General features: G+C 53.9%; 1 non-coding gene across 1 annotated transcript; it reads left to right on the top strand.

The window, feature by feature from the left end:
- Nucleotides 1-3,003: 3,003 nt before the first annotated feature.
- On the top strand, nt 3,004-3,075 carry TRNAA-UGC. Its single transcript has one exon. It is a non-coding gene; the product is annotated as a tRNA-Ala (tRNA).
- The last annotated feature ends 8,300 nt before the right edge of the window (nt 3,076-11,375 follow it).

Here is an 11,375-nt window from a genome sequence, read left to right as displayed (position 1 = left end):
AATTGTCAGTGTGGGGAATGGACTTCAACCTATAGCAATGTCATTAAACCACAAACACACCATAAAACCTAACTCTCATCCTGCTCCCAGCTGGAAGGGAAATGGGCAAGGAACTCTCGCTGTTCAGACCATGGACATACTTACACTAATGCAGCCGTTAGTGTGCTGGGGAAGCTGGTCTGAGCAATTTGAAGTGACAATTCTGTGAGAACAGAATCATGGTTAGTGAACTAACTGTATATTAAGTACTTGTGGCTGAGTGGTTAAGGGGGAGTGATAGACCTCTGCAATCCATTGGTGTGTCCCCACACAGGTTTGAATCCTGCCAACTATGGAGGCATTAGTATGTTACTAGTACATCAGTGTCCACAGAGCCAAACTGGAGCCCGATCTGGTCTTACTGTGAGGCTGGCTACACTTAAAATGCTGCTATGACACTGCTCTAGCACTGTGGAGTAGACAGTAGCTGCAGTGACTGGAGGAGTTTTCCATCCCTGTAATAGGACATTGACAAAACAATCTTCCTTTCATTTAGCACTATCTAACCACGGCTTAGGTCAGCTTAATTATACTGGTTTTGGGGTTTTTCACACCCTGAAAGACCATCATGCTCTACCAACTGAGCTAGCTAGATTTAAAGTCAGTCAAACTGCCCAGATCGCAGTGTAGAAGGAGCCTGCGGGCGTTTATTTGTGAGCTGAGGTTCCCTGTCTGACATTTGCCTTTTTTCTTGGTTTGTTATGTCTCCAGCGAGCAAACCAGAGCTGTTACAAGGCTGGTTAGATGCTGCTTTCTAGACCAGAGAGCTGGGCTTGATTTAGCATGCTGTCGCCATCAGCTGGTCAGAGTAACCAGGGTGGGAGGGTGGAATTTAGGATTCTCCCACCAAGGGGAGGTGCTGTTGGACTCATCTAGTGGGGGAGAGTCTGAGTCTGAGTCTGAGTTCCCCACATGCCACACACATTTTCACAGGGAATCAGGTCCCCTGGGGAAAAACTCAAAAGAAGCTCAGGGCCAGGAGTGTCAGAGAAGGGAATCACTGTTAGCCTTAAGAGGTGGGTGAGGGAAACCTGCAGGTCCTTAGATCCCTCCAGCGTCTGATAGAACCATTTGTGGGAAGGACTGGGGAAGCCGAGAGGACAAGGAGAACGGTAAAGGGCTTGCAGCTGTTGTGCAATCCCCATGTTCCCAAGCAGAAGGGTCCGGGGGGCTCAGTGCTCAGAACTCACAAGATGGCAAAGCTCAGAGCCCCGTTACATGGAGTCAGAATGTGATCAGCTCACAGCGAGAGGGAGCAACACCCCTCCCTTGTCTCTATGCCAGAGCTCCTATCAGCTCAGTCCTTCCCGCAACAGCGGGCTGCTGAGAGGGTTGCGATGGGGTAAATGAAGGCAGAGGAGGATTGTTCCTCATGGGGGTTTTTTGTGTGTCCTCTGTGATCCTGCTGGAGGAAGCATCATTTGAGTTTGTTTCAGTGACTTGGTTTGGGCTGAGGTTGTGACCCTGAGCACAGGGGTTCCTGCACTCTCTGCTCCTAGCCCCTCAGGGAGTGGACAATGGACCAAATACAGAAAGTGGCTAGAAAGTAGCCTAAGAAAGTGTAGCATAAAAGTGAGAAGAAAAGCAATATTCTCACCGCCCTGGTGGTCTAGTGGTTAGGATTTGGCACTTTCACTGCCAAAGCCTGGAATACACTTCCCAGTCAGGGAAAAGTGACCTTAAACCAGGAAAGCTTTGCTTTTTCTTCACTTGCAATGTAAATAAATCCATGTTATTTTCCCTGATTCCCCATCTTCCCAGTGTCTCCATGGCAGGGCTGGCTCCAGGCAGCAGCGCAGCAAGCAGGTGCCTGGGCAGTCAATGGAAAGGGGAGGCTTCAGCGGCAATTCGGCCCTCTCAGTCCCTCTCAGAGGGAAGGACTTGCCGCCAAAAGCGGCAGAGGTAGAGCTGCCCTTGATTGCAGCTTTTTTATTTTTTTTCTGCTTGGGGTGGCAAAAACGCTGGATCAGGCCCTGCTCCATGAAAGACAATTTGTTAAATCCCAGATGAGTGCAGTTTCTATCAGTTCTCAGCCTGAGTCCTTAGGTCTTAATCCTGAGGATATTGTCCCACCATGGGGGCCATTTCCTGCCTCTCTTTCCTAGGGAAGCACAATTTTCCTTGCACAGACACAGGAACAGCAAGATCTTTCTCTGTCCCTTGTGCAAAGCAGGGGGCCAAATTCCATGGAAAACAATGGACAAGCAGGGGCCCTGGGCACATCCAGCCCTGGCCGTGAGATGTTTCCCTCCCCTCTTTCTTTATGCTCCTGTTGTTATTTCATGGATTGTCTGGGATGGGGGAAAAGCTGAGTTCACTCCAGGTGGAGGGGGAAAAGGACCTGGAAATCTCAGGCCCCAACCCCTGCTACCAGGATCACCGAGGTGCTGGGAATCTGCATGGGAAAGGGAACTGTGTGAATTGTCAAGGTGGGGAATGAATAACAATCTACAACTAGATCCACCTCATTAATCACTGACACAGGCTAATCCTGCTTCAGATAGAAGGGAAACTGGGAGTGATTCTTTGCTGTTCAGCCATGGAAACAGTGACCCAATTGCCACGGCAGTGAATGTGCTGGGGAAAGCTGGACTTCACAGCAGGTGGAAAGAGCAGATCCTAGAAACACCTGGAGCTCCCCACAGCATTTCTGCTACCAGGGTCAGGTGTTGAGTGACTCGCAGTGCCCCCCGTCCCATTACCTTCCAGCAGGAGGTGGCAGCACCCCCCACCCAATGCAGGGGAGAGGGCTGAGTGTATCTCTGCACCCTGAGCCCAGGGCACCCACTCCTCTCTGCCCCACACATCGAATCTGGCCCTGCTGCAAAGTGACCCCTAAGAACCAGCAGCCTCAAAGGACCGCAGGTTTGGCCCTCAGAGCAGGGAATGTGTCCCCCATGCTGTGCTTAGGCCACTGGATGCTCTGGCAATAGGATAGCTCTGAGTGTAACCACCTAACCATCTGGGGATGTAGCTCAGTGGTAGAGCACATGCTTTGCATGTATGAGGCCCTGGGTTCAATCCCCAGCATCTCCAAGCTCTTTTTTTCACCCTGCTGCTTTGCTCATGCCCATCTGGCATGTGGCCCAGCAGTCTCCCTGCAGGAGTTTTAATCCTGCGGAGTGAGGGGTAAGTGCCAATTGCATGGAATGTCGGGGGCGGTTTCTGCTCCTAAGTCACCTCGGTACATGTAAGATTCCCACCCGCTGTGCTGCTTGGGACAAGGGTAGATGAGAAGGGCGAATCCTCCAGCACTGGAGGGAAAGGTCCCATCTGCACAGACTGAGAGGCCAGGAAACAGAGGGGCAGTCAGTGCTCAGAGAGGTCAGTGATTTACACCCAACAGGGGACACTGTCTTTTTGAGGTGAGTGCAGCTGGCTTGGGATGGTGCTGACGATGGACAGAAAAAAGGCTGGAGTCAATGACTGATGAGACCACAGAAGGGGAAGGGGAATGGCAGCCCCACAGAAGGTCCTGGGTGCTCAGATGCCCCAGTTATTGCTCCCTGGCCTGTCACAGAGAGAGAAAAGACACCGAGGGACCCAGCCCCCCTGCAGTGATCCCATGGACAAGAACCTGGCTGGGAGTGGGGTGAAGGTTCCCTCTGGGCAAAGGGGAGCTGAAATCCCTCAGTGTCCTGGAATTTAAGCAATGGAAGCTTCAAACCCTGCAGGGGTGTGGGCTGAGGTGCATCAGCAGAAGGTTGGGCTGGACAGGGGCGGCAGGTTTGTATAATTTTTGGTCGTTCCCAGAATGGGACTAAGTCCTGCCCCACCCCCGCACCCCCACACAGGGCCAGCTTTAGGCCGATTCTCCCGATTCCCCTGAATTGGGCCCCACCCCTAAGAGGGCCCCGTGCCCAAGCCCTGGTACTGCGTACTGGCAAGAGCTGGTGCGCTGTACCAGGGTGGCCCGGCTTCCTCAGGGGCAATTTAAAGGGCCTGGGGCTCCCAGCAGGGGCTGGGGTAGGGCGGTTTTGGGTGCTGGGGGCTATTTAAAAAGTCCAGGGTTCCCATTGCTTCTACCGCCCCGGCCCTTTAAATAGCCCCCAGAGCCCCGCCGCTTCCCCAGGGCTCCCACAGCTATTTAAAGGGCCGGGGCGGTGGAAACAGGGGAGCCCTGGGCCATGTAAATAGCCCCCAAGCCCCAGGCTGCTGCTGCTACCCCGGTGCTGAAGGAGGAGGAGGGGGCACTTACCGTACAGGGTGGGCTGTACCCTCAGTACCCGCACCCCCTGCCCTGCCTCCAGCCCCTCACCCCCTGCCTGCACCAGCCCCTGCCTCCAGCCAGCCCCACACCCCCTGCCCACAGTCAGCCCATCTCCAGCCAGCCCCCCACCCCCTGCCCTGCCCGCAGCCAGCCCCTGTCTCCAGCCAGCCCTGCACCTCCTGCTCACAGCCAGCCCCTGCTGCACACCCTGCCTGCACCAGCCCCGCACCCCCTGCAGCCAGCCCTGCACCCCGTGCCCTGTCTCCAGCCAACCCCTGTCGTACCCTCTGCGGCTCTGCCTGAAGCCAGGCAGCTCCCCACACCCCCCTGCCCACACCAGCCCTACACCACCAGCCCCGCACCTCCTGCCCTGTCTCCAGCCAACCCCTGCTGCACCCCCCTGCCTGAAGCCAGCCAGCCCCACACACCCCTGCCTGCACCAGCCCTACACCACCGGCCCTGCACCTCCTGCCCTGTCTCCAGCCAACCCCTGCTGCACCCCCCTGCCTGAAGCCAGCCAGTCCCGCACACCCCATCTCCAGCCAGCCCCGCACCCCTTGCCCTGCCTGCAGCCAGACCCTACTTCCAGTCAGCCCCTGCCCTGCCTCCAGCCAGCCCCATGTCCACTGGTGCCCTGCAGTTCCCAGGGCAGTAACCCTGCACACCTGCTTCAATGAGGGGGGCGGGGAGCAGCTGGAACCCACACATGTGCACACCGTAGGGTGACTAGACAGCAAGTATGAAAAATCGGGACAGGGGGTGGGGGTTATTAGGATCCTATATAAGAAAAAGTCCCAAAAATTGGGACTGTCCCTATAAAATCAGGACATCTGGTCACCCTAGCACACCCCCAGGGAGTGGCAGGGACCCACACATGTAAAACGGAATTCGTTTCTAGTTCAGGCCCATCTTTTTTAAAAAGAACTTTAGGTAGGGTTAACATACACTCGTATTTTCCTGGACATGTCAGGCTTTTTGGTTCTTAAATCACTGTCTGGGAGGAATTTTTAAAATTTAAAAATTCCTCCTGGGAAAATACGAACGCATGGTAACGCTATTGGTACAAAAAATACATACTGTGGCACATCCCTTAAATCAGAACTTTTTCCTAAGGGAACTGGTTCCTAAGGAATGAAAGTCTTTTTTATATATACATATATATATCTATATAAATTTTTAGTTATCCCTGCCGGGGCCCGGCTGAAAATGACTGCCCAGAGTTCGAGAACTGTCCCTGTTCTCATTGGACAGATGGGGAGAAGCCTGAAGTACAAAGAAGGGACGTGACCTTCCCAAGGGCCTACACAGCAAGGTGGTGGCAGAGCCAGAAAGAGAAGGCAACAGTCCTGACTCGTGTTCTAATGGACAAAAAACCCCAGAGAAAGGGATAGAGCCCAGGAATCGAGATGGTGGGGAAATTTCATTGAAACCATTTCTGTCAGAAAATCCCCTTCAGACTAAACCAGTTTGTTTCTCGAAATCAAAACAAGTGAGATGAAAGTTCTTTGCAAAAAGATTTTGTTGCAAAACAAAAGCATCTCCTGTTTGTCACAGTGTGTTAAATTGTCTCGTCGCACACAAAGAGGAGACACTTAGATCTCAAACATTAGATAAGATGCTTCAGTCTGAGCTAAGTAATTGCTGCTCTTAACAATTTCAAAATAAAAAAATACAAATCAAATAGACTATTTCAGCTATTCTATTATGTCATAATCTGCTCTGAGTAAATGTGATAGGACACCGCATATTATGCACTACTCCTAGTGACACTCGACAATGGATCCCCACCCACCGTGAGGTAGGTAGGAGCAGATCATTATTATCCCTACTTGAAAGAGGAAGAAGCTAAGGCTGAGAAAGGAGAATTGACTTGTCTTAGGTCACACAGCCAGCCAGTGGCAGAGTTGGGAATAGGACCCAAGAGCCCTGATTTTCAAACTAACCATCGGATCTTGAATTTCAGACACTGAATGACCTGAATAAAGTGCTCTCAGATGAGCTCCAGACCAACAACAGTGCACAATAAATATTCAGCAAGTATTTGAGGAGAACTGCAATGTTAGAGAGAATCATGAACTGCTCAGAGACAATTAATGCAGAGGAGCAGCAAAATTCATCAAACATAGAACTGGTTATGACATATTTCCTTGGGCTTAAAAGAGAACAACAAGGACCTGAGTCTCCTCCCTGTCAATAACCCCCTGCTCAGCCAATCAGGGTAGAGACTGAGGACGGGAGGCTGAGGGTTCTCGCCCAAAGGATGGCCCAGGTCATCGGTGGGGATCACTGCCCGAGCACTATTTCAGCCCCACATTTTCGGGTGGACCTCTCACAGTGGGAGCTGCAGAGCATTCCCCTGAGACACATATGCACACCCCTCCTGGTGTTGGGAGGGGAACAGGAGAAAGGACAAAAGAAGCAAGAGACAAAGAGAAAGGAGGGAGGGATGGAGGAAAAGGTGAAACCAAAAGGACAAACCCTAATGTCCCCAGTGATTCTAAGGACAAAATCCCAGGTGCACAATAAAATTCTGCCTCCTTAAGCTCGTGTTTTCCATGCCTAGAATTCAACTGTCACCAGATGGATCAGACTGAACAGGTTTCAAACCTCAAGGAGGCTCTTACCTTCTAAACAGGGACATCTGTTTTCTAGTAAAATCACTAAAGGGAAGGAGAAAACTCGAAAGAGGTTCCTCCTGGCGCCCACGTACGTGAACCCGAATACTCTCTCAGTCCTCAAAGAGAGACCTGGAGAAGGAGACTTGCTGAAGCAAAGCCACAGGGGTCTCTGAGGTTTCCCTGGCCCCTCGCTCCTGTCCTGCCTGGCTGATGTCAGCATCTCTCTGTGAGGTCACCACCTCCCCACCACCTTTGACCAATAGTCTGAGGTCCTGCAAAAAGCCTTTGTGATGTCACTGCCACACCCCTCCCTTGCTGTGCTAATGTCCTGCCCCTAGCCAGGCACTTTGGAGGTTTGAGCTACTCCCTGTGGATCACCCCACTCAAGGAGCGTTCGTTCTAGGCAGCAAGCCGGCTAGACAGGAAAACATCAGACGCTGCTCCCAATGCTACACTCAGTTTTTCAGAAATTAGTCGACTTTATGGCCAGAAGAGACCATTAGAGCATCTAATCTGACCCCCTGCATATCACAGGCCTCCTGTATGACACAAGAGCTACTTTTGGGGCAAACACATTCCAGAAAGGCATCTAGTCTCCATTAGATGACACCAGGAGATGGCAAATCCACCACTTTCCTTGGTAGCTTGTTTCTGTGGTGAATCATCCTCGCTGTTGAATATTTGTGTCTTATTTCTAATATGAATTTGTCTCTTTTCACCTTCCAGCCACTGGGTCGTGTTATGCCTTTCTCTCCTCGATTAAAAAGCCCTTTAATACTGTGACGGGGCAGGGCAGCCCCGCACTGGTACAGCAGGGGTTAACCCTTCTTTACTAGCAGAGGAGGCCACGCCCAGGAAGTTCTGCTGGGCATGCTCCAACTGGCAGACCAGTACAAAAGCCTGCAGGTCTGCTCAGTCTGGGCTGGCCACCGGGGGAGAAGGACACAGACCGTCAGCTCCTGCAGAGGGAGAGCCCAGGAGCTCAGACCGGGGCGCCAGCCGAGCAGGGGCCGACCCGGAGCCCCCGGGGAGGGACGCCGGCAGTGACAGACCTACGGGGGAGCCGCTCCCACAACGCAAGCGTCCGGCTAGACAGGGTAGAAGTGAGCCAGGGGCATTGTAGTGACTGACAGCCTTAAAGCTGCAGTACCGCTCGGCGTGTTGCGGACGGATCCCCGCCGAGCGGGCGGCAAGGAGAACTTGCCACAAACAGGGCCCTGGGTCGGGGCTCGGTGGAGAGGGAGGGCCCGAGTCCCCCTACCCCACCTCGTGCTACCCCACCCCGCAGGGGGTGTTTATGGACTCAGGCTGCTAGGCCGCGCTACCCCACCCCGAAGGGGGGGTTTATGGACTCCGGCCGCTAGGCCGCGCTACCCCGCCCCGAAGGGGGCGCTTGTGGACTCCGGCCGCTAGGCCGCGCTACCCCGCCCCGAAGGGGGCGCTTGTGGACTCCGGCCGTTAGGCCGCGCTACCCCACCCCGAAGGGGTGTTTATGGACTCCGGCCGCTAGGCCGCGCTACCCCGCCCCGAAGGGGGCGCTTGTGGACTCCGGCCGCTAGGCCGCGCTACCCCGCCCCGAAGGGGGCGCTTGTGGACTCCGGCCGCTAGGCCGTGCTACCCCACCCCATAGGGGGTATTTATGGACTCCGGCCGCTAGGCCGCGCTACCCCACCCCATAGGGGGTATTTATGGACTCCGGCCGCTAGGCCGCGCTACCCCGCCCCGAGAGGGCGTGTATGGACTCCGGCCGCTAGGCCGCGCTACCCCGCCCGAAGAGGGTGCTTGCGGACTCCGGCCGCTAGGCCGCGCTACCCCACCCCAAAGGGGGGGGTTTATGGACTCCGGCCGCTAGGCCGTAATACGCCGGCTACCAGGGGCAGACCAAAGGACAAGCGAGTGGTGCAGCGCAAGGCCCCCAGCCCGCCCCTGCCACAAGGGGGCGCTGGGGCACCAGGCCCATCACAAATACCCAATCTTTTGTCTCCATTAAGGCCCTTCAACACTTCAATGAAGTCACCTTTCAATCTTCTTTTGATAAGCTAAACAGGTTGAGCTCGTTCAATAGCTCACTAGAAGGCATTTTTCTCCAGCCCTCAGAACACTTTGTGGCTCTTTGGTCATCAGACTCCTGAACTGCAGCTGGATGTGGCTCTTGTTCTTCTGCACAACATAGCTCCTGGAGAAGAGGGATCTGCAAATGTACATTCATATGATACCTTTGTTTAACTGATGAAAACATAAACTAGACACTTAGAGGATTGGAACTGATTTTAGCTGATGGACAACTTTGCTAGGTTTTTATGCATTTGGACAGTGAAATGTTGAGTGTTTACATTGATATCAAGCACTCCTGTATAGAGGAGCCCCTGAACATAATGGATAATGGAAATGAAAATGTTTTCCTTTTTTTAAAAAAAAGAAAGAGGGTTATAAGAGAACACTGGGGTTTGAACTGAGGACTGTTTGAACTGCAGTTAAGCACTCTACCACTGAGCAATATCCCCATAACACTAAGAGTGTGGAATCGTGATGTTCAGGGCTTTGAAGGACAAACTCTGCTTCATCGAGCTCCTTTGCCATTCCCAGACCACAGGTGGTTTTAAAAATGGGGTTTGATTAAACTTCTTAAATGTGGCAAACACCACAGGTTGCACACCCACCGATATAGCTTCTCCCACTGACATAGCTGCCACCTCTTGGGAAGTGGATTAACTGCACCCACAGGAAAACTCTTTCCCATCAGCATAGAGCAGTGGTTCTCAAACTGAGAGTCAGGACCCCAAAGTGGGATGTGACCCTGTTTTAATGGGGTTGCCAGGGCTGGCATTAGACTTGTTGGGGCCTGGGGCTGAAACCAAAAGTCTGAGCCTCACCACCCAGGGCTGAATCCCTCAAGCTCTGGTTTTGCCCTCCCCTCACTGGGGCAGGGCTCAGGCTTTGTCTCCTCTGCCTCTGCTCAGTGTAGAGGGGCTTGGTCCCTCTTTCCAGGGCCATGTAGTAATTTTTTTTTGCAAAAAGGGGTTGTAGTGAAAGGTAGTTTGAGAAACCCTGGCATAGAGCCTCTGAATATGTCTAGACTTGGCTCCCTGTGGCAGATCAGACACTGAAAGTACAGCCATGGAGACACCACACACCAGCCTTGCCTAGCAGGCAAGAATCCAACCTCCACAGACAAATGCCTGTTGCTTTCTAACCCATCTCCCTAAGTCCTCAGCCACCACCACTTAACAAAGGGGCTTTTCTACACACTGGTTCTGGTCTCACTGAAGGGTCATTTCCAATTGTTTGCTCAGACCAGCATTAGGGAAAATGGTGCCCTGGGCAAAGCTTGTACTTTGGCACTTCCCCATTGCCCCTGGACGATCCCCACTCCCCCTTTACCGCTAGCTCCTGCACTCCCAGCCCTTGCGCCTCCTTCACCCCTAACTCCTGCCCCCTCCTGTGCCCCCTTTGCCCTTAACTCCCTGTGCCACCAGCCATTGCCCCTCTCCTGCAGCCCCTCACATGGCTCCAGTGCTGGGGGCCCTGCACGTGTTCTCCCTTTCCCTGGGCTTTGGCATCACTAGCCCCTGATTAGCGAGTAGGGTTCAGTAGTCCCCAAAATGTGGGGCATGACTCCTAGGGGGACACAGAGGAACATTCATGGAGTCAATGAAATCAGTTGAGCTTCTTCAGTCTCTCGCTGGAGACATTTTCCTTGTTTTTAAAGGCAAAAATCCTGATCTTTCCAACGGGAGCTACTGCTTCAATGTTCAGTTTGGGGAGGGATTTGGCTGCGCTCAGAGATCTGCCCGCGGGTTACAATCTGCGATCCGAAGGGTCGAACGCAAACAGCGTTTAGATGGGACCGTTAGAGCCGCCCCCGTGTGGCCAAAGTTCAGAACTGACCAGCAGAGTTTACAGCTGGAGCCTGGGATGCTCCTGAACAAACTGGGCCCAAAGCCTCTCGCGTGGGACCCTCGCTGTGCGGTAGGAGGCGGAGGGAAGCTGATTGTCAGGGCTCAGGGCTGCACCCTGCCATGCTGAGCTGGTGTCTGTGCTAAGCTCGGCATCAATCAGGTGATTCTGGGCAGTTCGGGGTCCCCGGGCTCCCACAGGAGGGTGAAGCAGGTCACCCCTGGAGCAGGTTAAAGCTGCAGGTTGACAGTGGGGTTGCTGCTCCTGTGAACAGCTGCTGTAGCACCGCCTGGGCAGGACAGGGAGAGCCAGTTATACCCCCCGCCCCAGCCTGTATCGGGGGATGGGAGCACTCACACCCTGGGGACCCACCCACCAGAGATCTACTGGGGGGGAGAGTGGCACCCACACACCCAGGATGTTGTGGGGGGGGACAAGGGCATCCACACTCCGGGATCCTCTGCAGAGGGACGGACACCCACACAGCCAGGATTCTGTATGGGGGGCAGAGGTACCCGGACACCTGGGTGGGGGAAGGGGGCACCGAAACAGCCGGGATCTTACCTGGCAGGACAGCGGCACCTGCAGCTCGACATGAGACGGGGGCGGGG

Source organism: Mauremys mutica, unplaced genomic scaffold (genome assembly GCF_020497125.1).
Source record: "Mauremys mutica isolate MM-2020 ecotype Southern unplaced genomic scaffold, ASM2049712v1 000757F_np12_subseq_149325:201642_obj, whole genome shotgun sequence".
Classification (NCBI taxonomy): domain Eukaryota; kingdom Metazoa; phylum Chordata; order Testudines; family Geoemydidae; genus Mauremys; species Mauremys mutica.
This window is presented reverse-complemented; position numbering and strand designations above follow the sequence as displayed.